We start from the raw sequence: 27,666 nt of genomic DNA on the forward strand, positions 1-27,666 counted from the left end.
ATTTCAGGTTGCCTTCAATCTTACTTTTTCTGTCTCCTGTCATGCAACCATTTCTCCATCTGTTCCTTCACCATTACAAGACGGGCTCTGGGAGGTCGTAGAAACAGCAGAATGCAGACGGAGCCAGCAGAGTTGCAGAAGGCTATGGAGCCCTTGACAAGGCCAGGACAAGGCTGTCTCCCTCCGGGCATCTTTCCCTTCTGCTCAAGGTCAAAGGACTCGAGAAGACTTAGAGACCCAAGACTCAGTTTCCCCGGAGTGGAGGGTGGGGCTGCCTCCCCGGAGAGCTTTTGGGGTTATACACTCAGGGGTGATGGACATCGGGGCAAAGGCAGGAACAAAGTGCAGCAGAGCGTGCCCTGTTTGACCTTGGAGAACCCAAGGAGCCTCTCTGAGGCCCGTGTGTCACCCCTAAGGCACATTAGTTACCTGACAGGGCTACTGAGGAAGTCAAGGGGGGCACAGGGACAGGCATAGAACTTAGGACGATGTCTGGTTGGTAGCAAATGCTCCTGTGCATTTTGCAGCCATCTCTGAAGCAGGGCCAAGCTCGACGTCATCCCGCAAATGCTCTAAGGCAGCTGTTTGTATCTGTTGTGTGGGGCTGCTCTTCCATTCGGATCAGGAGGCAGGGAGAGGGAGAGACACCACAGCACTGGAGTGTTCTCACCTGCTGTGTGCTGGCCCGCTTGAGCCTGGGCCGTGAGTGCGGCAAGGCACACGCCCTGCCCTTTGGGCGCTCTCTCCAGCCCCAGTGAACTCGGTTTGCAAGGTGGAGGACCCCTGCCCCAGCTTCCTCTCACACTCTCACCCACTGCACCCCACCCACTGCATCTGCAGGACTGTTCTCCTTTGATGAGTCAAACATGGACCAGGCATTGTGTTCATAGTTAAGTTCTTCTTTTTAAAATATTTGTTTATTTGTTTTGGATAGGGACAGAGAGAAATTGAGAGGGAGAGATTAAGAGGGTGAGAGAAAGAGAGACACCTGCCACCCCCATTTCAGTATTTGTGAAGCTTCCTCCATGCAGGTGGGGATCAGGGCCTAGTACCCAGGTCTTGTGCACAGTGAAGTGTGCACTTAACCAGGGGCACCACCCCCAGGCCCCTAGTTGAGTTCTTGGGGAGAGCGTCTTGGAACTTTAGCCCTCAAGCTGCAGGCGACACAACTATGGTGTCCAGTAAAACAGTGGTCCAGGCCCAGACGCAGCAGACAGTGAACTGTCAGGACTTAAGAGGTCAGAGGCGGCATCCTCTGAACCAAGTGTTTGAATCATAAACAAGAAGTTTGAGATTTGACAAAGATGGGTGCTTCCAGGGCAGAGTGGAGGCCGGACCAGTGACGACATCTCTCTGGATGTGTCCACGGGGCTCCGTGAGCTGTAGACCTAGTTGGACAGTGTGTGGACCCGCAGCCTAGTGATCAGGGTGAGGGGCACCACTCTGGAACCATGAGCTCCTGAGCAAGTTATTTTATTTTTTAATTTATTTATAATAAAAAGTAGGAAAGATCGGTGGCCCAGCAATAGCACAGCAGGTTAAGCACACATGGCGTGATGATTAAGTACTGGCTTAAGGATCCCGGTTCGAGCCCCCAACTCCCCACCTGCAGGGGTGAGGTTGCTTCACGGACGGTGAAGCAGATCTGCAGGTGTCTATCTTTCTCTCCTCCTCTCTGTCTTCCCCTCCTCTCTCAATTTCTCTCTCTGTCCTATCCAGCAACAACAACAGCAATAACAACAATATCAAAGGCAACAAAATGGGAAAAATGGCCTCCAGGAGCAGTGGATTTGTAGTGCAGGCACCGGGCCCCAGCGATAACTCTGGAGGCAAGTGTGTGTGTGTGTGTGTGTGTGTGTGTGTGTGTGTGTTTACAAAACTATATGATAAAGAGGGTAAAATTCCACACATTTCCCACCACTATAGTTCCATATCCCATCCCCTCTACTATAAGCCTTTCTATTCTTCTTTTTTTAATTTATGAAAAGGAAAACACTGACTAAAACCATAGGATAAGAGGGGTACAACTCCACACAGGTCCCACCACCAGAGCTCCATATCCTATCCCCTCCCCTGACAGCTTTCCCATTCTCTATCCCTCTGGGAGTATGGACCCAGGGTCACTGTGGGATGCAGAAGGTGGAAGGTCTGGCTTCTGTAATTGCTTCTCTGCTGAACATGGGCGTTGGCAGGTGGATCCACACCCCCAGCCTACGTCTGTCTTTCCCTAGTGGGGCAGGGCTCTGGGGAGGGAAGGTTCCAGGACATATTAGTGAGGTCAAATGCCCAGGGAAGTCAAGATGGCATCATGGTAGCTTCTGCAACTTGGTGGCTGAAAGTTGGTAAGATATAAAGGAGGACAAATAGTTTATTAAACAGGAACCCAAAGGTAGCAGTAGAGGAGATGAAATTGAGGAGGGGGGGTTGTCTTTGTGTGGAAAGAAGCTAAGAAGTCTGTTTTAGGTCTGTTGCGTGTGGCCCATGGCCTTAGTAGTTTTTGCCTAATCATGCCTCTTTCTGTAATTACCGTCCTGCGGACAGCTGCTTGTCCAAAGCTGTGCCCTGCTCTTCCCTGATGCAAACATAATATTCTTTTGCCAGAATTGCAAATAAATACTCGAGGACCTAGCTTGTGGGTATGAATGTTCTGCAGAGAACTGTCACAGGCAGCTAAGACATTGTACCTGCGTATCAGTGACTGCAGTAAAAAGCACCCGCCCTCCAATAAAGGTGATAACAGAGAAATGCACTTTTCAATATGATGAGGAGAGTTGTTCTAAAGCAAGTTTGGAATCTCTGTCTCTTCCTGTCCCTGTCTCTCCCTGTGATGGTGTTTGTGTGTGTGCCCTCCCCAAGGTGGGGAGGTTTGGAACCAAAATGGGAAGTGATCCATAATGAGAGCCTGAGAAAATGGCTCTGTTAGAGGGCTGTGAGCTGGATGTTGAATGTTTGGTGAAGTTATTGGAGTGTCTTTGCTTTGGCATCCCTTGCTATAAATTTGCTTTCGCAAGCCGCAGCAGCCTGTTAGCGGAGCATAAAGAGTTTTGAGAGGTGCTTGGGAACCTGGATTTGACTCTCAGAAAGACGGGGCTTGAGACAAATCCCACAGCACACACGAGAATTTCTACAGTTCCGCTTCGACCTGCAAGAGCCCTTGGAGCTTTACATCAGGGGGGTGAAGGAGCAAGTCCCAGGATCCCTTTGTTTTTTTCAAATTTATGTTTTGGGGGTGTGTGACATTATTTCCTGGGGCCGGGAGACCAGCGCACACTGAATAGCTGCCCCTGAAGCCGTTCGTCTGGGAGCTCATGGTGCTGACGTGCAGCTGAAGGAATCAGCAAATCAACTAATCAACTGGGGGAAAGAAAGTCCCGTCACCTCCGCTCAGAGCTGAAGCCGGCCTGAGGGTCCCTGACTGCCTGCTTGTTCCTCAGAAAGCCTCCCTTTGGGGGGGAGGGGGGCTCTCTCTGCCGTGATCCGCCAGTTTTGCAGGTGGACAGCTTTCCTGTTCGCAATTAGTGCCCTACTGCTCCGGACATCCAGGCAGAACCTCTTGGGGGGGGGGGGGGAGACTGTTCCTGGCACCGGGCCACAGACCCTCCCTGAGACTCTTGCAACTGTCTCCCCGCAGGCCCCCGGCTGCCCCCCAGCACCCATGGCTCCTGCTCCCAGGAGCGCCTCCATGAATAACGTGTAATTAGACATGTGTGACCACAGCTCGCACGGTGTGACTTACGCACCCCCTGTCCACACCGCACAGCCCACAGAAGCGCCGTGGATAGTGGACGGTGCGGGGTGGCCCTGCTCGCTTCAGAGGAGTCCGTGGGGAGGCAGAGGACCAAACTGGGACAGCCGTCCTGGGGGAAGAAGCCTTCCTCCCCATCAGCGACAGGGACAGCTGAGCTCAGGTGAGATAGGCCTGCCCTGTGCCTAGCAACATGTCTGAGGCCGGAAGTGCTTCAGGAAGCAAGGCGTTGATTCCCTTCAGTTCCTTTTTTTTGTTTTGTTTTTGCCTCCAGGGTTGTCACTGGGGCTCAGTGCTGCCACTATGAATACACTGCTCCTGGTAGCCTTTTGTTTTGTTTTGTTTTCTGTTTTATTGGATAGGACAGAGAGAAATTGAGAGATGGGGAAGATACACATGCACAGAGAGAGAGAAAGAGGGAGAGAGAACAAGGGAGAGAGAGAGAGACCTGCAGACTTGTGAAGCACTCTCATTGCAGGTGGGGAGCTGGGGACTGGAACCCAGATTCCTTGCTCAGGTCCTGGGGCTTAGTACTATTTGCACTTAACCAGGTGCACCACTGCCTGCCCCCTCCCCCCAGCCCTCTCTCTCTGTCTCTTTCTGTGTAAAAGTGTCGGCTCAGGACAGTGAAACCCCTGGTGTTGACAAAGAAAAATAGTAACAATAAGAGGGGAAAAGTAACTGAAGAGAACCAAGGCCTGGCTGCAGCAGAAATCAAAGCTGAGTCTGACTGGACTAACTCTGAGTCTGTGGATTGTGACAAAATCAGAAAGAGGACGCAGGGTGGCAGCCAGCTCACCTGTGGCAGAAAGGGGCCTACTTTGCTGTGCCCTTGGCCCAGGTCTGAGCCAGGCCTTTGCCGCACTCACTCCCAGCCTCGGTGCTATGCTGTCTGTCTTTCCAGTTCTGTCCTTCTTGCACTTTCTTTCTAAAGTCAGGTGGGAGCAGGGAAGCCTCACTGATGACAAAAAACAAACAAACAAACAAACAAAAAACAAATGAATCTTCAAAGTGGATGGGAAGCACAGCCTTTGGCCTTCAGCTCACCTTTAGAGTACTGGCGCTCAGTCAGTCCATCCAGAGGCAGGGAGCCAGTGGGTCTGCTTTAGCCGAGGTCCCTGGGGGTCAGAGGCAGGGACGGCACCTGCTTCCAGGGATACAGAGCAGGGCTGCCGTCTGGGAGCAAAGCTGAGGCCCCAGCCTGTGCGCCAGGTCTCGCTGGGACTTTGGATTAGTGTTGAGGACTGAGGAGAGGGCTCGTGGTTCTGAAGCCCCTTCTCTGTTCATCTAAAGGGTGAGCAGGGGCACAAGGTCCTGGGTTCAAGCCCCCTACTCCCCACCTGCAGCCAGGACGCTTCACAAGCAGTAAAGCAGGACTACAGTTGTCTTATCTTCTCTCCCCCTCTTCATCTCCATCTCCCCCTCCCTTCTCAATTTCTCTCTGTCTTACCAATTAAAAAATAAAAGTAGAAAGCATGGCCACCGGGCGTGCAGCTCCGAGCCTCAGCCCTGGTAGCAATAAAACAAGTGAACAGTGAAGAAGCAAGTTTGGAAAGCAGCTGTGGAAGCCTCCAGAGTCCACGGGGAGCTTGATGCTGCCCGACCCTCTGTCTCCGTAAGATGCCACTGGTTAGGCCGGGGAGGAGGCTCAGAGCTAGGCCTGGTCCTGACACACCTGAGGACCCAGGTTCAATTCCAGGCACTACAGATGCCAGAGCTGAGCTGTGCTCTGTGTGTGTGTGTGTGTGTGTGTGTGTGTGTGTGTGTGTGTCTCTCCTTTCTCTCTCTCCCTCTCCCCTCACCCCCACCTCCTCTCTCATAAAAAGTAGATGGAATATTAGAAACAGGCTGGGACTATGGGTCCACCTGCCAATGTCCATGTCCGGTGGAGAAGCAATGACATAAGCCAGAAGCCAAAATAAACAACTTTGGTCCATAGTCCCAGAGGGGTAAACGACAGGGGAAGGTGACCAGGGGCCTCTGAACCCCCATTCCACCAGGACCTGTAGCGTTTGTCACCAAGAACCTTGTTTTTTTATATATAGCATCACTGAGAGGGAAGCAAATCTGGGAAACACCAGAGGAAGCCAGGCACTGTTTCTCTTATCTGAGAGAGAAGAGGAACAAAGGAAGAACACTCAGGAAGTAGTAATAGGTGTAGGGATGACTTAGAAAGGAAGTAAAGGCAAAATGTAGCATGAATAGGCAAATTACCCTCTCCCTCCCTCTTTCTCTCCATATATATATATATTTATCATGTCAGCCCATATCTGTGACCTTGGGAGAACCACTGCAGTTTCCAATGGAGGGGATGGGGACACAGAGCTCTTGGTGCTGGGAACAGTGTGGAATTATACCCCTGTCATCTTCTATTTTTATTATCTTTTAAAATTTATTTCTTAGAGACAGCCAGAAATCTTAAGGAAAGTGGTTGATAGAGAGGGAGAGAGACAGAGAGAGACACCTGCAGCCCTGCTTCACCACTTGCAAAGCTTTCCCCATGCAGGTGGGGATCTGGGGCTCAAACCCAGGTCCTTGCTCACTGTAATGTGTGCACTCAGGTGCACCGTCACCTGGACCCTTATCTTCTGATTTTGTAAATCAGTGTGAAATCACTAATAAAAAAATAATAAAAAGTAGATGAACTCCCCAGAGCCCTGCCCCACTAGGGAAGATAGAAACAGGCTGGGGGATGTGGATCCACCTGCCAACGCCCATGTCCAGTGCAGAAGCACTTATAGAAGCCAGGCCTCCCACCTTCCACACCCCCATAATGATCCTGGATCCATGCTCCCAGAGGGATAAAGAGTAGGGAAGCTTTCAATGGAAGGGATGAGATTTGGAACTCTGATGTTGGGAATTGTGTGGAATTATACCCTTCTTATCATATGGTCTTGTCAGTCATTATCCAATAATGATAATAATAGTAATAGTAGTAGTAATAATAATAATAATAAAGAACTCTTTAAAATGAATGAACAGGATGCCCTCAGTGGTAGAGTGGGATGTGGCTTCCAAGTCAGAAGCTCCCTGGCTCTGTGCACCTTGTCCCTGGGCTCTAGGGTCAGTGTCAGGGTATCAGTCCCATTGTTCATACCCCCCCACACACACACTGGCAACCCTTCCTGCCTCCCCCCTGGCTTCCCAACAGGGGCTGGAGCTGGGGGAACAGTGCAGCACGGTCACAGAAACCGCCTCTGAGCCAGCCCTGGGAAAAAAGACAGGAAGGGGGACCTCTTTGCTGGCTTTGTTTTTCTTGTTTGATTTATTTGACAGGGGCCCATTTTATACATCATTTTGGAATTTCAGAACTTTTAAAAAAAATCTGCAGAGGTCATAAAAGGAAGCCTGCACCTTCCCCATGCAGGGCTCTCCAAGCCTGCTTTCTGCCTTCTATCATCAGGGGAGCAGGTGCTGGGGAGCTGGGGCCCCCAGGTAGGAACAGGGTTGAGAACAGTGCAGTGTCAGAAGACGCCCGCCCCCTCCTGTTTAATGAGATGGGACAATGCCCTCGCTAGCCCCTCAGAGGACAGACACCTGAGGTGTCTGAGAGGTCCACCTTGCACAGCTGTTGTGGTAGCAGGAAGTGTCACAAGTAGCAGAAGCCAGGGTGGCGTCATGGTAGCCTCTGCTATTTGGTGGCTGGAAGGTGGTGAGCTATAAAGCAAAACAAATGGTTTAATAAACAGGAGCCCAAAGGTAGGAATAGAGCAGATGAAATTGGGGGTCTAGGGCCTGGGTGGTAGCACAGCGGGTTAAGCACAGGTGGCGCAAAGCGCAAAGACCGGCTCATGAATCCCAGTTTGAGCTCCTGGCTCCCCACCTGCAGGGGAGTCACTTCACAAGCAGTGAAGCAGGTCTGCGGGTGTCTATCTTTCTCTCCCCCTCTCTGTCTTCTCCAACTCTCTCGATTTCTCTCTGTCCTATCCAACAACAGTGACATCAATAAAAACAACAACGATAAAACAACGAGGGCAACAAAAGGGGAAAGAAGTGGCCTCCAGGAGCAGTGGATTCATAGTGCAGGCACTGAGCCCCAGCAATAACCCTGGGGGCAAAAACAAAAACAAAATGTTTTAAAAAGAAAAAGAAAAAAAAAAAAGAAATTAGGGGTCTTTGGGAAGAAGCTAGGAAGTCTATTTTTGTTATGTTCCAGGAGGCTGATGACTTGAGTAATTTTTGCCTGAGCCTGACAGCTAACATGCAGGTGGGCTAAAAATATTATTTGGAAAGATAGTGTCAGAGTTGAGAATAGGCTTAGAAAGCTGGATGAGGGCAGAGAGTAGCTCCCAAATATGAGAAGACTATATAAATACCATTAACTATTTATACCATCTATCGGACCTAGGCCCCATGTCTATTCACATTCAGCACAAGGAGCCTGTGTGACCTCTGAGTCCCTGTCAGTCTGAGCTCACAGTCCACGGTCACAGCTGGGAACATTCTGGGCTGCTCTCACGTCAGGACCCGTCTTCCTCGAGTGGCAAAATATGCTGACCCAGCCTCCCTTCAGAGAGTGGGGCAGTTTCTGCATTGCGGTTCTACACTGAGGGCAAGGTCCTGGAGAGGCCCACACTACTATGATTCCATCCTGACTTCCCTGAGCAGACGACCTCACCAATATGTCCTAGAACCTCACCTCCCGAGAGCCCTGCCCCACTAGGGGAAGATAGAAACAGGCTGGGAGTGTGGACCCACCGGTCAATGTCCATGACCAGTGGAGAAGCAATTACAGAAGCCAGAACTCCCACCTTCTGCACCCCATAAATAATTTTGGTCCATACTCCCAGAGGGATAAAGACTAGGGAAGCTTCCAGTAGAGGGGATGGGACATGAAACTCTGGTGGTGGAAACTATGTGGAATTGTACCCCTGTTATTTTACAATCATTATTAAATCACTAATAATTAAAAAAAAATCAGCTGGCCTGGCTGCTGAGGTGGGAGGGGTGGGAGGGGGCTTTACCCAGAGCACAAAGGATCCCTGGACCCTCCCAGCCACAAGCAGCCATTGTAGGTGACATTCCCAGACCGGTGATTCTGGCCGCCAGGCCCTCAGAAGGCATCCTGTCTGCCATCGCGTGGTGTGTCAGATGCATCATGCCCAGAGCCTCCCTGGGATGGCCTCCACTCTGCTCAGCGCTCAGGCTGTGGGAACAGGGCAGGGGGAAGCCCGCCGGCTGAATTTACAGTCGCCTTTAATAACCCATGCAGCTAAATTTATCAGGTCTCAATGGCCCTTTGAACTGGGGCCATGGAACTTTCCATGTACCGTCCAGCTTCTGGGATGAGAAACAACACCCCGCCTTACACACACACACACACACACACACACACACACACACACACACGTTCTCACACACACACACGTACTCACACACACACATACACACACATAAACGCACACTCATACACATACATACACACACACACTCGCACACGCACACACACATGCTCACATGGTTTTGCTGTTGAGTGAAATCCCATGGGCTGGCTGATTTGGTTAAGATCAGCTTTGATCACGGGCAGGCTGGCAGGATTCGATCAGGGCTCCTTCCCTCCCTCGTGCCGAGGCCCCTCCACCCCTGGGGGTCTGAGCTCAAGCACCAGCTCTACTTGAAAGGCATTCTTGTTCCTGTGGCAGGACTCCCGCCTGTGCTCTCTTACCTTGTGGAGTGAGTGCTGTCTTGTTTTGCTAAGAAGTTATTGTGTGGCTCTATCCACCCCCTCAGACCCCTCTGACTGAACCAAGAAGTCCAGGGCAAGGGCGTTATTTCAATGGCTTCCAAGTTTCAAAGTCTGGAAGTTGGGGGGGTGGGGGGGACGGGGGGAATGACCTTCCATCTTGGAACGTCCTTGCCCCACTTCTTTCTCTATTGAATGATTTATTTATTTTTGCCTACAGTTGTTGTTGTTTGGTGCACTAGAAATCCACTGCTCCTGGTGGCCTTTATTTTTTTTCTTTTCTTTTCTTCATTTGATTAGCTAGGACAGAGAAATTGAAAGAGGAGGGGAAGGTAGAGAGGGAGAGAGAATGAGAGACACCTTCAGACCTGCTTTGTCACTTATGAAGAGTCTCCTCTGAAGGTGGAGAGCAGGGCTCGAACCCAGATTCTTCTGTGTGTCTCTGTGTGTGCATCCGGCCCCTTCTCACTTCCCATCAGAATCTTGAGAAGTAGGGTTTGGATAAATGACACCCGAGAGCAAATCACCCCCCACCCCAATTGATACCCCGTTGGCTGTTCATGAAATTGCTCTCAGATGGGGCACACAGCCACACAGGGAGCCCCAGCCCCTGTCACCTGACTTCCCAGGCTGGGGTGGGGTGGGGGAGAAAGCCCTTCATTGCTCTTTGCACACTTGGGGTGGGTGAGTGAACGGTGGAAGTGGGGGCCCAGGGCCCAGCATCCTGAGCTGATGGCCAAAGGTCCAGGAGGGGCTGAGAGGAAAGCCTGACACCATGTCCTGTGGCATGGAAGGCTGGCCGTCTGATGGGCCCCAGCTGATGACAGCCCAACCCAGCTCAGCTACCAGGCTCTCAGGTGCCCTTCCCAGAGTCTCACATCCACTCAGACATCCAATGTGAACTGACCAATAGGTCTTGACATCTCTGTGGGGGATGATTTGTGTGTTCCCAAATTTTGTGCTGAGATAAGTGCTCTTTTTTAAAAAAAAAAAAAAATTATTTGGCTGGAGACAGAGAATTCAAGTGGAGAGAGAGAGACAGAGAGACAGAGACAGAGAGAGAGAGACCCGCACAAGATTTCACCACTCATGAAGCTTCCCCCTGCAGTGGGGGAGGGGGGTTCAGAGGCTTGAACCCGTGTCCTTGCACACTGTAATGTGGTGCTCAGCCAAGTGTGCCATGATCCGTGCAGGGCTAGCGTGGGGGTGCCTCTTCCCGAGCGCATACTCTCTGGGTTGGAGAGAACTCAACCAGAGGCATCCTGGGCTGCTACTCACTCAGCGACATGGGAGACACGACTCATGAACTCATGGCCGAGGGGCAATGCAATGTCTTTATTGATCAGAGAGACAACGCTTTTAAACAGTAGACCCGGAAGTGGCAAGTTGGAAAAGGAAATGGCTAGGAAGGGGGTGGAGAAAGGCAAAAGTGGGCTGGGAAGGTAGGAACTTCCTTAGCAACTGTTACGAGGGTTTTAACTGGTGGGATTAAATATTACCCTGCAGGCATGGAGGGTCTTGAGGGTAGAAAGAAGATACATCAAAGGAATGGAATGGGTGGGGATCTCTCAGGTAAACCAATGATTATGTAGATAGTCCATAGTATCAGGAATGCAGGGTGGAGCAGGGAGGGTTGGCTTAGTACTTTGTGAGACTCCTGACAATTTCCTGACACATCCGGCCTCTCTAAGTGTTGCTAATGTCCTAATTCTGGCTGTACTGAACCACAGGATAGTGTGTCCAGGGCCCTGCCCAGTTTGCCTCTTAGCGCTCACCTGGTGACTGCCCTGGGGATGTTAAGAAGTGGCAGGGGCCGCCCAGGCTAGGAGAGCACTGAGTCCTGGCTGTGCTGAATCAGTGCTGAGTCCCTTCTGCCACTGAGCGCAGGTGCTGGAACCCTGACACCATGCAGGTTCCCGCTCACCTGGGGAGCTCCCGGCCCGTCCGCCCTGCGTGTGGGAATTCAGGAGCCAACACAGAGGCACCTTGGCTGAGATTGCTCAGGGGCTCTGGAGAAGATGGTCTGTGGCCCAGGTGGGGCTCTGGGACTGGGCTCCCAGATATCAGCACAAGATGCCCAGGGTGGGCAGAGGGCTCGGTCCCAAGAACCCAGGTGCCAGGTGGCTGCAAAGACAGGAGCTGGAAGTCAGAGTAGAAGCAAGGTCAGACACTATGGGGGTTCTGTGGGGGTGGGTGGGTGCTCTTGGGGGTGGCTGGGCCACAGGTGGGCATGAGGAGTCAGTGCTGAAGGACACTTCCCCTCACTGCACGGCCCTCAGAGAGGGACCAGCTCAGGACGTGACTGCACTGCTCTCACCAAGTCCCAGTTTCTGAGGCCATGTGTCCAGCTGTCCCCACCCACTGCTGAAGCTGGAGCCGCAGGCGAGGCACAGCCTGCTCTGTGTGACCTGGAGTCTCTCTCAGCAAGTGTGATGCTCAGCCTGCCTGTCTTTCTCATGTCAGCTTCCAGAAGTCACTGTGTCCCGACTCCTGTCTGCATGTGAGCTCCCTCCCCATAGGATCAGAGCTCCGCCCAGGACGTTCTCATCTGTCTGGAGTTGAAGTCCCCAGAGATGGTTTTCTGTTATTTATTTATTTATTTATCTATTTTGCCTCCAGGGTTATCACTGGGGCTTGGTGCCTGCATGATGCATCCACTGCTCCTGGTGGCCATTTTTTTCCATTTTATTAGACAGGACAGAGAGACATTGAGAGAGGAAGGGGGGAAAGACAGACACCTGCAGAACAGGTTTGCTGCTTGAGAAGTGTCTCCACTGCAGGTAGGGAATGGTGGCTTGAACCCAGAGCCTTGAGTGGGGCCTCGTGCTTAGTGCTGTGTGTGCTCAGCCAGGTGCCTCACCACCCAGCCCCTCGGCATTGCCTAGAAAATGCAGCGTTCACTTGTCATATTTTCAGTCAGCCTCCTCCTCCTCCTCCTCCTCCTCCTCCTTCTCCTCCTTTTTTATTTTTAAATTTACTTCCAGGGTTATTCCTGGGGCTCAGTGCAGGCAGGCACTATGAACCCACGGCTCCTGGAAGATATTTTTTCCTTTTTCTCCATTTTTTTATTTGATAGTGTTACAGGAGAAAGAGGGGGGCACCGTTTGTTCTCCCAATAATATAATTATCATTATATCATCGTGCATTATCTCTAAAAGAATTGAGGAGAGGATGTGACTATTCAGGCACTTTTATTTGGGAAAAATTGAGAACTTTCACACATTAGAGCACGGTGGGAGTAGGGAGAGTAAAAGAGGACTTACATGGTGGTTGGCCGTCCAGGCAAAGCTCGCCCAGACTCTGAGTTCTAAAACACCAGCCCCACCCCCACTTTTCCAAGTCACACTTGTAACCACTCCTGTTTTCAGGGTGGGACCTCATCCCTCAATGATAGGACAGAGAGAAATTGAGAGGGTAGGGGAGACAGAGAGACTCCTGCAGACCTGCTTCACCACTTGTGAAGCCACCCCCCTGCAGGTGGAAAGTGGTGGCTTGAACCCGACCCCAACATGGGTCCTTGTGCTTAGTGCCTTGTTTGTTTGACCAAGTGCACCACCGCCCAGCCCCCTTCGACCGTTCCTTCTGGAGTCAAGGACTGTGTTTTCTTCTAGTGCTGCTCTGGGCAATGAATACAGAGCCTTGTGCTTGTCCAGCACAGCTGAGCTGTCTCCCTGGCCTGACTTTTTATTCTTTATTCTTTTTTTTATTACTCTATGTATTATGTGTGTGTATAGATAGATAGATAATAGATATAGTGTATTATCTCCAGTCCTTATATTAATCTTTTTTTCTGTGGTTAGTAGTGGGTTGGTGTTGTTAAAATTCCGGCGGCTCCAGCTGGCCGGGCTAGCTTCACGGGCGGGTAACAGAGACGACCAGAGACATACGGCTGGGCAGGGAAGCTGTATTTCTTTATTCAGGAACAACAATTCATAAACTAAACCAAACTAATCACCAAACAGAACTCTGCTGTCTCTTTGCGGGGGCGCAAGCACTCTCTCTTACTCCGGAACTCTCCAACTCTGCAACTCCCAAACTCTCAAACTCTGGAACCCTGGAACTCTGGAACTCTGGTGGGGTTCCTTGGGGCGGGGCCAAGCGGGCCCGCGAAATTAGCAGATCTGATCCAATTCTCTTGGCGGGGGAGAACTAGAACAACCCAATGTAAAGCATACAACAGGTTGGTTATAAGATTGCAAGATTATAAGGTCTAGTCCCACACCAAACCCTGTATCCCTACCCACCCTCCTCCCAAACATCTCCACCAGAGTTTTCATAATGTCTTAGGAACACTTTGCTTGATTATTTTTTTTTTACAAGTTCATGTTCTCTAAACTCCAGAGAGGAGTGAAACCATCTGGTACTTGACTTTCATCTCTTATTTCATCACCTCCAGTTCCATCCATTCTGTCCCAAAGGACACAAACAATATCATCTTTTTTGACTACAGAGTAGTATTCCATGGAGTAAACATCCCATAACTTCTCTAGCCAGTCATCTGTGGATGGGCATCTAGGCTGCTCCCTCTCTTTGGCTGTTGTGAATAACGCAGCTGTGAACACAGGGCTTCATGTGTCCCTTTGAATCCCTTTGAATTGTTTTCTTTGTTGCATGTACACATGCAGTCTTTCCCAGTGTCGCCTCAGCCCTCTGTGTCTTCCTCGTTTCCTGGTTTCTCTTCCTTGACTCCAGGTGCTGCTCAGCCAGCCTGGCCCCTCAGCCTTGCTCTTTCAACAGAATTGCCAAACTAGTTCCTTAAGGGTAGAGATCTGCCCGCTATCTTTTTTGCAAAAATAAGGTATGACAGGAAGTGCAGGAAAGATTGGTGACCGAAACCAATACCTCTTTAGATGGGGTTGCTACTGTGAGCTCTCTCAGGCTTAAGCTGATCCGAACACTAAATGGACCAGGATTTGAATTATTATTTTAAATATTTATTTATTTATTCCCTTTTGTTGCCCTTGTTGTTTTATTGTTACTGTTATTGCTGTCATCATTGTTGGAAAGGACAGAGATAAATGGAGTGGAGAGAAGAGGGGAAGACAGAGAGGGGGGATAGAAAGATAGACAGACACCTGCAGACCTACCTGCTTCACTGCCTGTGAAGTGACTCCCCCACAGGTGGGGAGCCAGGGGCTCAAACTGGGGTCCTTATGCCGGTTCTTGCGCTTTGTGCCATGTGTGCTTAACCCGCTGAGCTTCCGCCTGACTCCTGGAGTTGAGTTATTGAATGTGGTGTGTGTGTGTGTGTGTGTGTGTGTTTATGTACACACACACACATATGTTTTGGAATCCTTTGCCTCTGTCCGTGCTTGACAAGATGGGAATCATGATGGGGAACTGGTCCTGCCCATTCTTCATCACTCACACATCTGGAGATGGTGTTGAATTCTTTTCAGGGTAAAACTGGGATTGTGCTGGTGTGTGTGTGCGTGTGCATGTGTGTGTTTTTAACCTGGAGAATGAGATAGTCATCCAGATGCCATCACACCTGGAATCGATTTGTGAGGATCACTGGTTCGGTCCACAGCACGAGCCACTCATTTTCTGGGTGAACATCTGGGATTCGGTTTGAGAAACCGACAAGATCGGATGGGATCTCAAAGCCATGGGCTGGGATGGAGGAGCTGTCGGCCCAGGGTAGGAGCGAGCGGGGTGAGCTGGGTTCCTAAACTGTTCTGCAGACCTCATTCAGATGAAGCAGCCAGAGGGTGGAGAAAACCTTCATATGCTAGGGGAAAAAAACCTTTTCCCCAGAATCAGGAATTAACCAGAGAAGATGCAACCAGGTCAAAGCCAAAGATGCAGATCTGAAAAGGGTCCTCGTGGCCCGTTCACCCGGACTCCCTTCCAACCCTGTGCCTCTCAGTACTGTCAGGAACTTTCATTTTCTATGGGAAACAAGCAAAAGAAGAAAACTTTTTTTCTTCCTGGACCAGGAAGGAAATGCTATGACACAGTGAGAGGCTAATTAGTTATAGAGGAGAGCTGTCACAGATGATTACTCTGCATTCCTGGGCTCCTGCCTGAGGAAGCTCACAAGACCTCTATTGTCCTGGCTCAGTGGCCAGATCTCAGTAGATAAACACAGGGAGACACCCCGTCAGTCACAGGTCCTGCTGCCAGAGAGTGTTTGCAACAGAAATGAGAGATTCACCATCCATGGGCAAGGAATGTTGAGTCTTTTGCTGTCAGGTGTCTTTTTCTTTCTCTTCTCTTCCCTTCCCTTCCCTTCCCTTCCCTTCCCTTCCCTTCCTTTTCTTTACTTTTTTTTTTTGCCCCCAGGGTCATCGCCAGGGCTCGGTGCCTGCACCATGAATCCACTGCTCCTGGAGACCATTTTTTCCCCTTTTGTTGACCTTGTTGTTCTATCATTGTTGTGGTTATTATTCTTATTGTTGTTGTTGCTGTTGTTGTTGGGTGGTACAGAGAGAAATCGAGAGAGGAGGGGAAGACAGAGGGAGAGAGAAAGACAGACACCTGAAGACCTGCTTCACCACCTGTGAAGTGACTCCCCTGCAGATGGGGAGCCGGGGCTGGAACCGGGATCCTTCCGCCGGTCCTTGAGCTTTGCGCCACGTGCGCTTAACCTGCTGCGTTACCACCTGACTCCCCCCCCTTTTTTTTTTTAACTGAACTTTCTCAGAACAAAAGGTACTGCCAGTGGATTCAGACAGGACTGTTTTAGGCAATCCACTTGCAGAACCTTTGTGCACCTGAGTTGCACCTGCCCTCCATGACATCCACAGATGCAGCTGTTTTTCACCTTTCAGTGGCCATCTTACCCATGGGTGAAGGGGTTGGAGACCCCGGCAAAGGGTGTGAAGTAACCCAGAGAGAAGGCAGAAACTGTAGTGGCTGGGCTGTGCTCAGTCCTACCTGCTGGGACCAGCACGGCTGCATTAGTGGGGAAAGTCCTCGTACCCACCTAGATTATGGCCCTCTGCGTCCCTCGCAGGAGTGGCCGGGTACTAGGTAGGCATGCTTGGTGTCTAGAGATGTCCAGTCCTCTTGCTGTGTGCCCAGCACAACTCGCCCATCTCTGCTCCCAGCAACACCGGCAGGAGAGAGCATGTCTTGGGAGGGTGTCTCCTGCTGTGGACTCACTGTGGTTTATCTGGGCAAGCACCATATTGCGACTGTCACCATCACCATCCACATGGCTCAGTGCCTCTGGGGTGGGGGTCCCACAGGGAGCTTCCCTGCTGTGATCACCAGAGGCAGGAGCCCACACAGCTGGATACACAGGCCTTTCAGTGGACCCTTAATGGACCCCAAGTGATTCTGTGGGCAAGGGAGAGGGTCACCCACCCACAGCCCGTCATTCATGCGCCCAGTCAGCAGACCAGCCAGCAGATGTTTACAGAGCACCCACTGAGTACTATAAACAGTCCTCAGAGTGACCGTGTAAGCTGTGGTCTATATACACAATGGAAGACTACTCAGCTATTAAAAATGGTGATTTCACCTTCTTCACCCCGTCTTGGATGGAGCTTGAAGGAATCATTTTAAATGAGATAAATCAGAAACAGAAGGATGAATATGGGATGATCTCACTCATAGACGTTGAAAAACAAGATCAGAAGGGAAAACACTAAGCAGATCTTGGAGTGGAGCTGGTGTACTGCACCAAAGTAAAGGACTCTGGGGTGAGGGGGAGGGCTCAGGTCCTGGAACATGATGGCAGAGGAGGACTAGAGGGGGTTGTATTGTTATGTGGAAAACTGGGAAATGTTATGCATGTACAAACTACTGTATTTACTGTCAACTATAAACTATTCATCCCCCAATAAAGAGATTTTAAAAAGAAGAAGAAGAAGAAGAAGAAACAGTCCTCAAAGCTGAGTCCCAGTGAACGAAGCAGGCAAGCCCACCCCTTCTCATGGCAGGCCTATCTCTGGAGCCCCTTCTGTGGGGACACCGATTCCACTCCCTGGGGACCTGTTTACAGCATCCACACCTGGGGTGGGGACAGGAATGCTGAGACTAGAGCAACTTGCCCAGCTTTCACTAATTGTTTATTATTTTTTTTAAAATGTATTAGTGATTTAATATTGATTTACAAATTTATATGGTAACAGGTCCCACCACCAGTGTTCTGAATCCCCAGTCCCTCCACTGGAAGCTACAGCCAGAATGCCAGGTTAGCTTCGCGGGAGGGAGAGAGACCAGGAATCATGGTGGAGCAGGAACGCAAATCTTTATCCATACAGACGTGCCAGAGTCGGGTATGAGCACAGCAGGTGTAGGCCACGTGGAGCTAGCAAAATGGCCGCCTCCCGCTATGCATGCCAGCCCTTCTCCAGGCCGGGACGCGGAAGAGAAAGAGAGAAAGAGAGAGCAAAACGAGGAACAGCAGCGGGTTTTATAGGGTAAAAAATGGAAGTGGCAAGTTGGGAGAGAATTGGCTAGGGAAGAGGGTGGAGAAAAGAAAAAGGCATTCTGGGAACTTCCTTAGTTGCGGTTGCTGTAGTTTCAGCTCTCTGGCAGGAATTAGCAATACCCTGAGGGGATAACGTGGTGGCAGGAGGAGTCATTTTTAAAACAAGGCAGAAGATTGATATGTCAATAATAATACTTGCATGGAAATAGAGTGCTTTGTGCGTCCAGCCTAACTCAACCACACCTGCACAATTTCCCAACACTACAGCACTTCTCTTAGGGTCACAGACATGGATTGACGATTATTTCTATAACTATCTATGACTATGCTATGACTATCTCTTCCTTTCTGAGTCACACCTACACCTACTCTAGCATCCAAATGTCCCTCCCTTTTCCCTCTTATCTCTGGAGCCCTAAGGGAATTGGAATTCAGAGCCCTCTGGTCATCTTCCCCTAATACTTCTCCCCTCTGGGAGTGTGGACCAAAATCCTTTATGAGGTGCATAAGGTAGGAGTTCGGGCTTCTGTAATTGCTTCTCTGCTGAACATGGACATTGGCAGATGGATCCACACCCCCACCCTTTTTATTTATTTTTTATTTTTTTAATCTTTATTTGTTGGATAGAGACAGAACTTGAGAGGGAAGGGGGTGACAGAGAGGGAGAGAGACAGAGAGACACCTGCAGCACTGCTTCACCACTGCAGGTGGGGACCAGGGGCTCAAACCTGGGTCCTTGTGCACTGTAACATGTGTGCTCAACCAGGTGCTCCACCATCTGGCCCCTCCCCAGCCTGTTTCTATCTTCCCCTAGTAGGGCAGGACTCTGGGAAGGTGGGGTTCCAGGACACACTGGTGAGGTCGTCTGCTCAGGGACGTCAGGATGGCCTCATGGTAGCTTCTGCAACTTGGTAGCTGAAAGGTGGCAAGATGTAAAGCAGGACAAAATGATTAATGAACAGGAGGCAAAAGGCAGGAACAGAGCAGATGAGAATAGGGAGCTTAGGGTGCGAAGCAGCCAGGAAATCCTTATTTCTGCCCGGCTTCCTTGCCAGCACTTTCCCCATTGTTGCCAGCACAGGCCCTCCACTCCCCAGCCCCCATCCCTCCTTCTCTTTTCATCAAGCTGCCCAGATGAGCCCTAGGGGGCTGGGTCCAGTCTGGGCTGGCTCACAAGCAGCTGGCAGCTTCAGAGTGGGTGAAGCACCCTTGCAGCTCGAGCTTTGCCGCCTCAGAGCCCTGCAGCTGCCTTCCTGCCTCCGGCCTCTGCTGGACAGTGTCCCCTGCCTTCTCTCCCCTGTCTCCAGGGACCCTCCCTTGAAGGAAGTTGACTTGTCACACCCTCCTGGGCTCTGCCTGGGCTCCTGGAAGCCCCCCATCCTTGTCAGAAATCACCGCTGTCCCCCGTGTCCTGGAAGCCCCCCGTCCCTATTCAGGACCCTTACCCAAAAAGCCTCCCCTCATCCCCAACACCATCCACTTATCCCATTTCCAGATCATTCTCAGGGCCTCATAAGCCCGTTGCAATTTCCCCTGTTTTAAAAAATAAAAGTGTACAGGCATTGTTCCCTCTTTACCTAAATGTATATGTATTTGATTTTATGAAAGAGAGAGAGAGAGAGGAGAGAGAGAGAGAGGAGAGAGAGAGTACACGCTCTGGGCTGCCATTTGTGGCACTGGGGATCGAACCTGGGGCCACACACTTGCAAGGCCTGTGCTCTAGTGCTAAGCTACTTCCAGCTTAGAGTCTCTTTGCATAACATAATGGTTATGCAAAGAGACTCTCATGCCTGAGGCTCTAGAGTCCCAGGTTCAATCCCCCACACCACCAGAAGCCAGAGCTGAGCAGCACTCTGGTGGAAAAAAAAGAAGGAAAAAAAAAAAAAGAACATTGACACAAAATAAAACTTAGAACTGTAAAACTAGCTTTTCTAGTTCCTGTGCTTGGCTGTCATCTTTATTCTCTTTTTAATACAAATGACCTTGTAACAGAAAGCAAGAGAGCCTCTCTCCACTCCATGTCCTTGGCCAGTTCCTGACCCATTTTCCAGCCCTGCGTAGCTGACCCCGCCAAACCCTTGTTTCCCAAACCTTTGTTTCCCCACCTCTTGCTTGGCCCCCCTCAGTTAATTGTTCATGTCCCCCTATGGACCGAGCTCTGGTCACCCACTGGCCCCACCCTGGAAGGAAAGCACACCCAGGCCTTTGGAGCCACATCTACAGAGCCGGGGGGAGTCTTGTGTAGCTGCTGTGTAGAAGGCACTCAGGCTCCCCTGCCCTTCCCCCATCTCTCTCCAGCTGGCTGGTGGCTGGTGGCTGGTGGCGTGGGCATCCTGTAGCTGGGGCCAGGGCAGGGGCCAGGGTCACCTCACGTTCTCCAAACAGCCGTGTAATGGAAGGTAATTGCTCCCATGTGTGGTGCCGGAGAGTTCAAAGGGGTTGGCCCTCGAGCAAGCGAGCTTGTTTGCTTTTCATGCTGGAGACCCCAGCTGGGTCCCCAGCAAGCCCCCAAGCTGCCTATGACTGTGTGTCTCGGGCCAGGGTCCCCTGGAGGTGGGCAGGGACTGGGGTGCCCTCAGGGACATTAGGAAGGAGAGAGGCAAACCCTGGAGGTCGGCTCAGCTAACAGAATGAGTGGAGATCCTGGAAAGAACCAGAGTGACACAGCCTGGGGCTCTGCTGATGGATGACAAGGGGAGGGGGCTGGAGGGGGGGGTGGCAGCGCCCAGCCCTAGGGCAAAGGCCCTGAGGCTGTGGGAAAAGGGCCCAGACCGACACCCAGGAATTCTCACTCAGGGTCTCTGGAAGCATCAGGCGGGACAAACTGGCTAAATTTGGTGTTTTATTTTTGTCAGCTGGCACAAGTACTGGCACAGCACTAAAGGCGATGCCTTCCCTTCCCAGACTCCTGGAGCCAGAAGGGTTTTATTTTTAGCTCCCACCCTGGCTTGAGGCTTGAAGCATGCCAGTGCCCTGCCCACTACAGACGGGAGGGCCAGCTTTGGGGGTTCTGCCTAGACCCCAGTGTGGGCTGTCTGCATGGGTCTGTCACGGAGCTTCACAGCTGTGACAATGGAGGGAAGTTTCAGACCTTCAAGGGTGGCCTTGCAGGGACAAGGCTGGCCTCAGAGTCCCCAACTATTCTGGGCAGAGCAGGAGGAGGTGGGGACCCCAACCCAGAGGAAGCAGAGAGAAGGGGCTGGTTGGTGGCACACCTGGTCAAGTGCACATCTTACCGTGCACAGGGATCCGGGTTCAAGTCCCCGGTCCCTATATGCTGGGGTAAAACTTCACAAGTGGTGAAGCAGTGCTGGAGTTGTCTCTGTCTTTCTCTCCCTCTCTGTCCCCCCTTCCCCTCTCAATTTCTCTCTGTTCTATCAGACAAGTAAAATTTTTAAAAGGGTGGGGGGATAGTGGCAGACCTGGTTAAGCGCTCACATTACAGTGCGCAGGGACCCAGGTTCAACCCCCTGGTCCCCACCTGCAGGCGGAAAGCTTCCTGAGTGGTGAAGTAGGGATACAGGTGTCTCTCTGTCTCTCTCCCAATGTCTCTCCATCTCAATGTCTCTCCATCTCTACCCAATAATAAATACATAGATAAAATATTAAGAAGGAAGCAGAGAGGAGGAGAGAGAAAAGAGGCATGGAGGCTGGAGAGCAGAGGGGCTCAGGTCTCAGGCTGTGGAGCCAGGCACTGACATCCATGCTTGGCCTGCCCCTACGGCCTCCAGCCCTGTGGCCTGCCGAGCCTGGCACCTGGATACCAGGGAGGACTCAGCCGGCACCATCAGCACTCAGGCCTTGCACACGGTGCCTGTGCGTCACTGACACCCAGAGTGACCAGGGGACAGGGTTATTTTGTAGATGGAAAACTGAGGCATCCCCAGAGCTCCCTTGTGAGGGCATGATGCAGCCAGACCTGAACTCCACCCTGCTGAAGCCCACACAGGGCCATCTCCTCCAGAGCCAGCTTTTTTCCTTTCTCCCTCCTTACATCCCTCCCTCCCTTTCCCTTTCTTCCTTCCTCTGTTGCCACTGGGGTTATCACTGGGGCTCTGTGGCAGCACTATGAATCCGTCACTCTCAGTGACCTTTTTTTTTTTCTTTATATTTTATAGGACAGAGAAATTGAGAGGGGAGGGAGATAGAGAGGAAGACAGAAAGAGAGACATACGCATCCCTGCTTCACCGTTAGTGAAGCGTCCCTCCTTCAGGTGGGGAGCTGGGGCCTCACACTTGGGTCCTTGTGTGGGTCCTGTACTTACTACTGTGTGGCTTAACCAGGTGCGCCTCTGCCTGGCCCCCACCCGATGGTTTCATCTTTTAAAGATGGAAAACTTCCAACTAACAACAGGGTGAAATAATGTCTCCCTCTACCGAACCTTGTGCCTAAAATCCACCATGATGGTGAAGTTAGTGTATGTGTGTCTTGCCAGATCTAAACAGAAAAAGGAGGTGTGGCAGGGAGTCAGGTGGGTACTGGGACAGGACAGAGAGCTGGGCCTGAAGCTCCTGCCTTGAGCTGGAGAGAGAACTGGGTGGCTGGGCGCAAAGCCCAGGTCACCACGGCAAGCACAGGTCATCTCTCTGGGATGAAAGCCGGCCCCGGGGACAGTGAGAGCAAAACAAATAAATAATAATAAACAAAGAAATACCCTCCAGGAAGCAGACTAGTTCAGGCACCTGCTGAGTGTCCCACTGTGGAAGCTCCAGAAGCTCTTTGTCCATCCATCCATCCATCCATCCATCCATCCATCCATCCATCCATTTGCCTCCAGAATCACCACTGGGGCTCTGTGCCTGCATGGCAGCCAGTATTTTTTTTTCCCTATTTTATTGGATAAGAGAGACAGAAATTAGAGTGTACTATAAAAGGAAAGGTCTCACCCGAGTAATGAAGCTGAAGGGTTGTCATTCCACATGTAAAGTCTCTGGACACAGTCTGAGGTGAAGCATGTTGAGGTGGCAATCGTTGCGTTGGTTAGGTTGTGATCGGTGGATGCAATGTTATTTGGTATGGATTGGGAGAGGCATACGGGAAAGTGGGCCCTATCCGGTGGTGGGAATTGTGTGGAGTTGTACCCCTCCGACCCTATGGTTTTGTTAATTAATCCTTTCTTAAATAAAAAAAAAATTTTTTTTAAAAGAGAGAAATTGGGAGTCAGGCGGTAGCGCAGCGGGTTAAGCATAGGATCCTGCATAAGGATCCCGGTTCGAGCCCCCGGCTCCCCACCTGCAGGGAAGTCGCTTCACAGGCGGTGAAGCAGGTCTGTCTTTCTCTCCCCCCTCTGTCTTCCCCTCCTCTCTCCATTTCCCTCTGTCCTATCCAACAACAACGACATCAACAACAGCAATAATAGCTGTAACAACAAGGGCAATAAAAGGGAAAAGTACATTAAAAATTTTTAAAAAAAGAAAGAGAGAAATTGAGAGGGGACAGGGGATAGAAAGGAGGAGAGAAGGCTAGACACCTGCAGACCTGTTTCACTGCTTGTCAAGATTTCACTCTTGTAGGTGGGGAATGGGGGCTTGAACCCAGGTCCTTGCTTGTGCATGATTGTGTGTGTGTGTGTGTGTGTGTGTGAGTGTGTGTTTAACCAGCTGCATCACCACCAAACCCCTCCAGAGCTTCTTGGTGGATGAGTAGAAGCCATGCTTTGAGGAAGATCCATCCATTTCACAGTCCCCTGACCTCCTCTTTGTGTTTTTTTCTTTTGCTTCTCTAGGCGCCTGAATAAGAACAAGCTCCAGGTCCTCCCAGAACTGCTGTTCCAGAGCACGCCGAAGCTCACCAGACTGTGAGTGAAGTGAAGCTTTCTTTGCTAGCTGCTGTCTTGCAGGGAACTCGGTGGCCTGGGTGTGTGGGAGGGGCAGGCGTGCACGCTGTGTGGGGTTACTTTGTGAAGTTGGGTTCTTGGAGAACGGACAGTGTGTCCGCAAGGCCTCCACCCCACCTTTCTCGTTGCGTTCTGACAGCTGTGGTCAAAGGGGCTGGTGACGGTGACAGCTGGCCCCATGGTAGGGGCCTCTCTGAGGAAGAGCTGACTGCCTGTGGTGAGCCAGTCTAGAGTGTGGGACTCCCAGTCCGTTCGTCTGTGGCTTTTCGTGAGCAGGCAGACACCTTGCGTTTTGCTCTGGCATCTGGAATGGTTTGGATGGAAGGGGCTGGAACTGCCCAGTGCATCGATTCTGAGAGCGCAGGGGCCTTCAGGCAGACACTGTGCTGGCCCGGTCAGAGCCTGAGGGTCCTGCTGGCCATGCAGTGCGTGCGTGTGATTGGCGGAGCTGGGGCGCCCAGGATCCTGGATGTTGAATGGGGTGATGTGGGGCACAGGGGCTCTAACTCTCGCTCACTGGAGAGGCTCCGGACTCCACCCCCTCCCATGGCTGTGCCCCTGCCTAGCAGTCAGGCAGCACAGGAGCTCTGAGAGGAACAGGAAGCACATGTCTGTGTGTGCACTGCAGGGCAAGCTCTGCATCAGGGTCTGCACCCACTTACAGGGAGCGCCCTACAGGGAGCCCCCGCCAGGGCTGCAGGGCTGGGAGGGGTGTCTTTATAGAGCGGGACCGGGCAGGGGGATGGTGCGCCTTGTGCAGTGTGCTCCTGTCTTCTTCTCCGACACTCCCTGCCCTGTCCAGGTGGCCTCTGGCTGGACTGGGCTTCCCGTGCTGTGGCCCCCAGTGTCTACACTGATGTGAGAGAGTGTCTCCCTCTCTCTGCCCCTTGGCTCGGCCCCCACTGGAGGAGTGTCAGGGGAGGAAGTGCCAGAGTCTTGAGCAGAGCCTAGGACTGGGCCAGGATGAAAGGAATGGATGTTTGGGGATACCACCCTGGCTTTCTCTCTCCCTCCCCAGTGTAGTTCCTTTCTAGAAGGTTCTCTGATAGCCATCTCTCCGCCCAGCACTCTGGGGGCACCTTCTCGGCCTGAGTCACACACCCTGTTCCTCCATCCTTACCCGGCCTGGCTGCGGGAGGGGCCCGGTGTCCACCTGCTGCAGAGCAGGGCCAGCTCCTGTGCGGTGCCCATCTGGACTCATCCTGACAGCCCTGAGGAGACATGCCGGGCAGTGGTGGCCGGGCTCTGCCCAGGACCTGGGCAGCCCCTGACTGGCGAGTTCTGAGCAACTTGGGGGAGTCACTTTGTCCCCCTGCACCCAGTGACCCTGGTCACTGCTCGGGAGAGGCCCGTCTCCCCGTCTCCCCGTCGTGTGCGGACTGTCCTACCTCCTGCATGTCACAGCCTCCTTTCCCAGGGCTTGGAAGCTACAGGTGCTGACTCAGCACTGCCCCAGCCTCACTTGCAGCTCCACAGGCAGGGGTACAGTCGCTTTCAGCTCCCACAGCTGCCCCTCTGCAGGTGCCCAGCCAGGCCACGTGGTCCACCGAGGCACCAAGCCACTGACTCTAGTGACTAAGATCTGAGGACATTGAGAGCTCTCTCAGGGAGCTCTGGCTCCTTTGTCCAGTGCTCACTCACTCGTGCGTTCATTTCCTTCCTTCCTTGCTTCCTCCCTTCTCTTCCCTTCCCTTCCCCTTCCTTCCTTCCTTCCTCCCTTCCCTTGCCTTCCCTTCTCCTTCCTTCCTTTCTTTCTTCCTTTCTTTCTTTCTTTCTTTCTTCCTTTCTTTCTTTCTTTCTTTCTTTCTTTCCCAGAGCACTGCTCAGCTTTGGCATATGGTGGTGGTGGGAGGGGGGTGTTGAACCTGAGACTTCGGAGCCTCAGGCATGAGAGCCTGTTTGCATAACCATGATGCGTCCTCACCTTTCATTCATTTCTTCACTCACCCGCTGTTGGTCTGCTTCTAATTCTGCTTTTAAAAACCCCTTCTGTTTCATTTGGTTTAAATCCCCCCTGCTTAACACTGCATTCTATTTACATAACCACTGCTGTCTATTTACATAAATCACTTTTACATTTACATAAAGCACCACCCTCCCTCCAGGGCATTGGTGGTTCAGTGGTAGAATTCTCACCTGCTCCACCCCCTCTCCTTGTCACACCCTGATCCTCTCCTTGTCACACCCTGATTTTCACCAGTCACTTTTCTCTCCACCCTCTCTGCGTCACATCCTGTTCACACCCTACTTGGGAAGTATATATAAAGACAACATTGTTCGTTTTAGTTAGTTGTTAGTTTAGCTTAGCTCAGCTTAGATTGTGCTGCGTCCTGCATAAATAAAGAGATACTGCCTACAGCTCAACCATGAGTCCCTGGTCGTCTGTTACCCGCCCATGAAGCCAACCCGGTGAAAACAATATAGCCCGCTCATTCATATACCTGTCCACTCCCTCATTCATTTATTCACTCATTCAGTAAGTCCTTTCTGGGTGCTTGTCCGGCCTGGCTTCTGTGCTGGCTGTGGAGAGGCAGGCATGAAGGTGGCCACACGGTCTGAATGGCTACCCAGCTGCTGAGAGCCGAATGCGTGAGTGTAGCGGAAGTGTCTGCTGTTCCTCTCTCTCCTCTGGCTTGACCTTTGCTTTTCTTCATGGCCCCATGTGTGTGTGTGTGTGTGTGTGTGTGTGTGTGTGTGTGTGTGTGTTTGTCTCACTTTGTCAGCCATGGCCCCGTGTGTGTGTGTGTGTGTGTGTGTGTGTGTGTGTGTTTGTCTCACTTTGTCAGCCGCTCCAGAGCCTCTGGGACTCCAGCAGGATACAAAGTAACAACCAGTAACTGCTGCAGGGCCAGGTGGTGGCGCACCTGGTTAAGCACTCACATTACAGTGCGCAAGGACCCAAGTTCAAGCCCCTGGTCCCCACCTGAGGGGGTGAAGCTTCATGAGTGGTGGAGCAGGGCTGCAGGGGTCTGTCTCCTTCCTCCTCCCCCCCCTCAGTCTCTGTCTCTATCTGATAATAAATAAAAAGAAAAATAAATAAAAATTAATTGTGCTATCATGAGAGATTGGCCAGGCCTCCAGGGCTGTGTCTGCAGGCTTCCAGTGTCTGCCTGGAACTGGGTGCAGCCCCCTCAGCCAGCCAGGTGGGAGGGTGCAGTCCGGACTTGCCCTTCCTTCTCTGAGAGCCTTGGACAGGTGCTGCTCCTCATCCAAGCTGACCCCAGAACTCGTGTGGGAAGGCTGTGGACTTGTGCTGAGCCAAGCCTTGCTTGCCAGCGAGGGAGAGGGTATTCATGGAGAGTCCATGTGACAGTAAGGATCTCATGGCCTATAATAGTATCGAGTTCCGAACAGGGTAGGTGACATGAATGTGGCCAGAGTCCTTTCAGTCCGGAGAGAGGACTTGTCAGTCCACGCGCCCAACAACAGCTGTGGGTGACAGCCAGTGCCATGGAGACGTCCTCTCACCCCACTGCTCCCAGGGGACTGAGCACATGAAACAGAAAGGCAGGGGACTGGGGTGACAGTGTCCATGTCTCCAAGCCTGTGGGGGAGCCTGTGTAGTTGGCCAACTCTCCTGGACAGTGAGACCACTGCCGGTGCCCTTATCTGAGTGGCCATGTTCCGCTCCTGTGGGAGAAGGATCTTGTCATCAGAAGATGGGGAGGGGAACAGGGTGCCAGGGTGGCAAACCACAGGTGTCTATCTGTCCGTGACTGTCGTCCGTCGGCTCTGTAGTTTAGTGAGGAGGTACCCTGGACTCTCAGACCAACACCTCCAGGCAGGGGTAACAGATGCACGGGGAGCTGGGAGCCCCCCAGAGCCTTTGCCTGGGTCACCTGTTCCCCTCAGCACCTGAGGGTGAGTACTGATTAGGAAGTACTGAGGTGGGGGTGTGAAATCAAAACTCAAAGCATTGAGTGACCTGCCCAGTGCCACTCAGTGACAGAGCTGGGACTTGGATGTGGTGGTGTGACCACGGAGCCACATGACGCGAGGATAGAGGGGAGTGGCACGC

General features: G+C 51.8%; 1 long non-coding RNA gene across 1 annotated transcript in view; it reads left to right on the forward strand.

Moving 5' to 3' along the window:
• The window catches only part of LOC132536305 (uncharacterized), a 41,436-nt gene that overhangs the window by 12,334 nt on the left and 1,436 nt on the right, over positions 1-27,666 (forward strand). The window contains exons 2-3 of the long non-coding RNA XR_009547938.1: positions 23,538-23,609; positions 27,392-27,509. This is a non-coding gene — a long non-coding RNA (uncharacterized LOC132536305). The remainder of the gene's footprint in view (positions 1-23,537; positions 23,610-27,391; positions 27,510-27,666) is intronic.

Source organism: Erinaceus europaeus, unplaced genomic scaffold, assembly GCF_950295315.1.
Source record: "Erinaceus europaeus unplaced genomic scaffold, mEriEur2.1 scaffold_620, whole genome shotgun sequence".
Lineage (NCBI taxonomy): Eukaryota > Metazoa > Chordata > Mammalia > Eulipotyphla > Erinaceidae > Erinaceus > Erinaceus europaeus.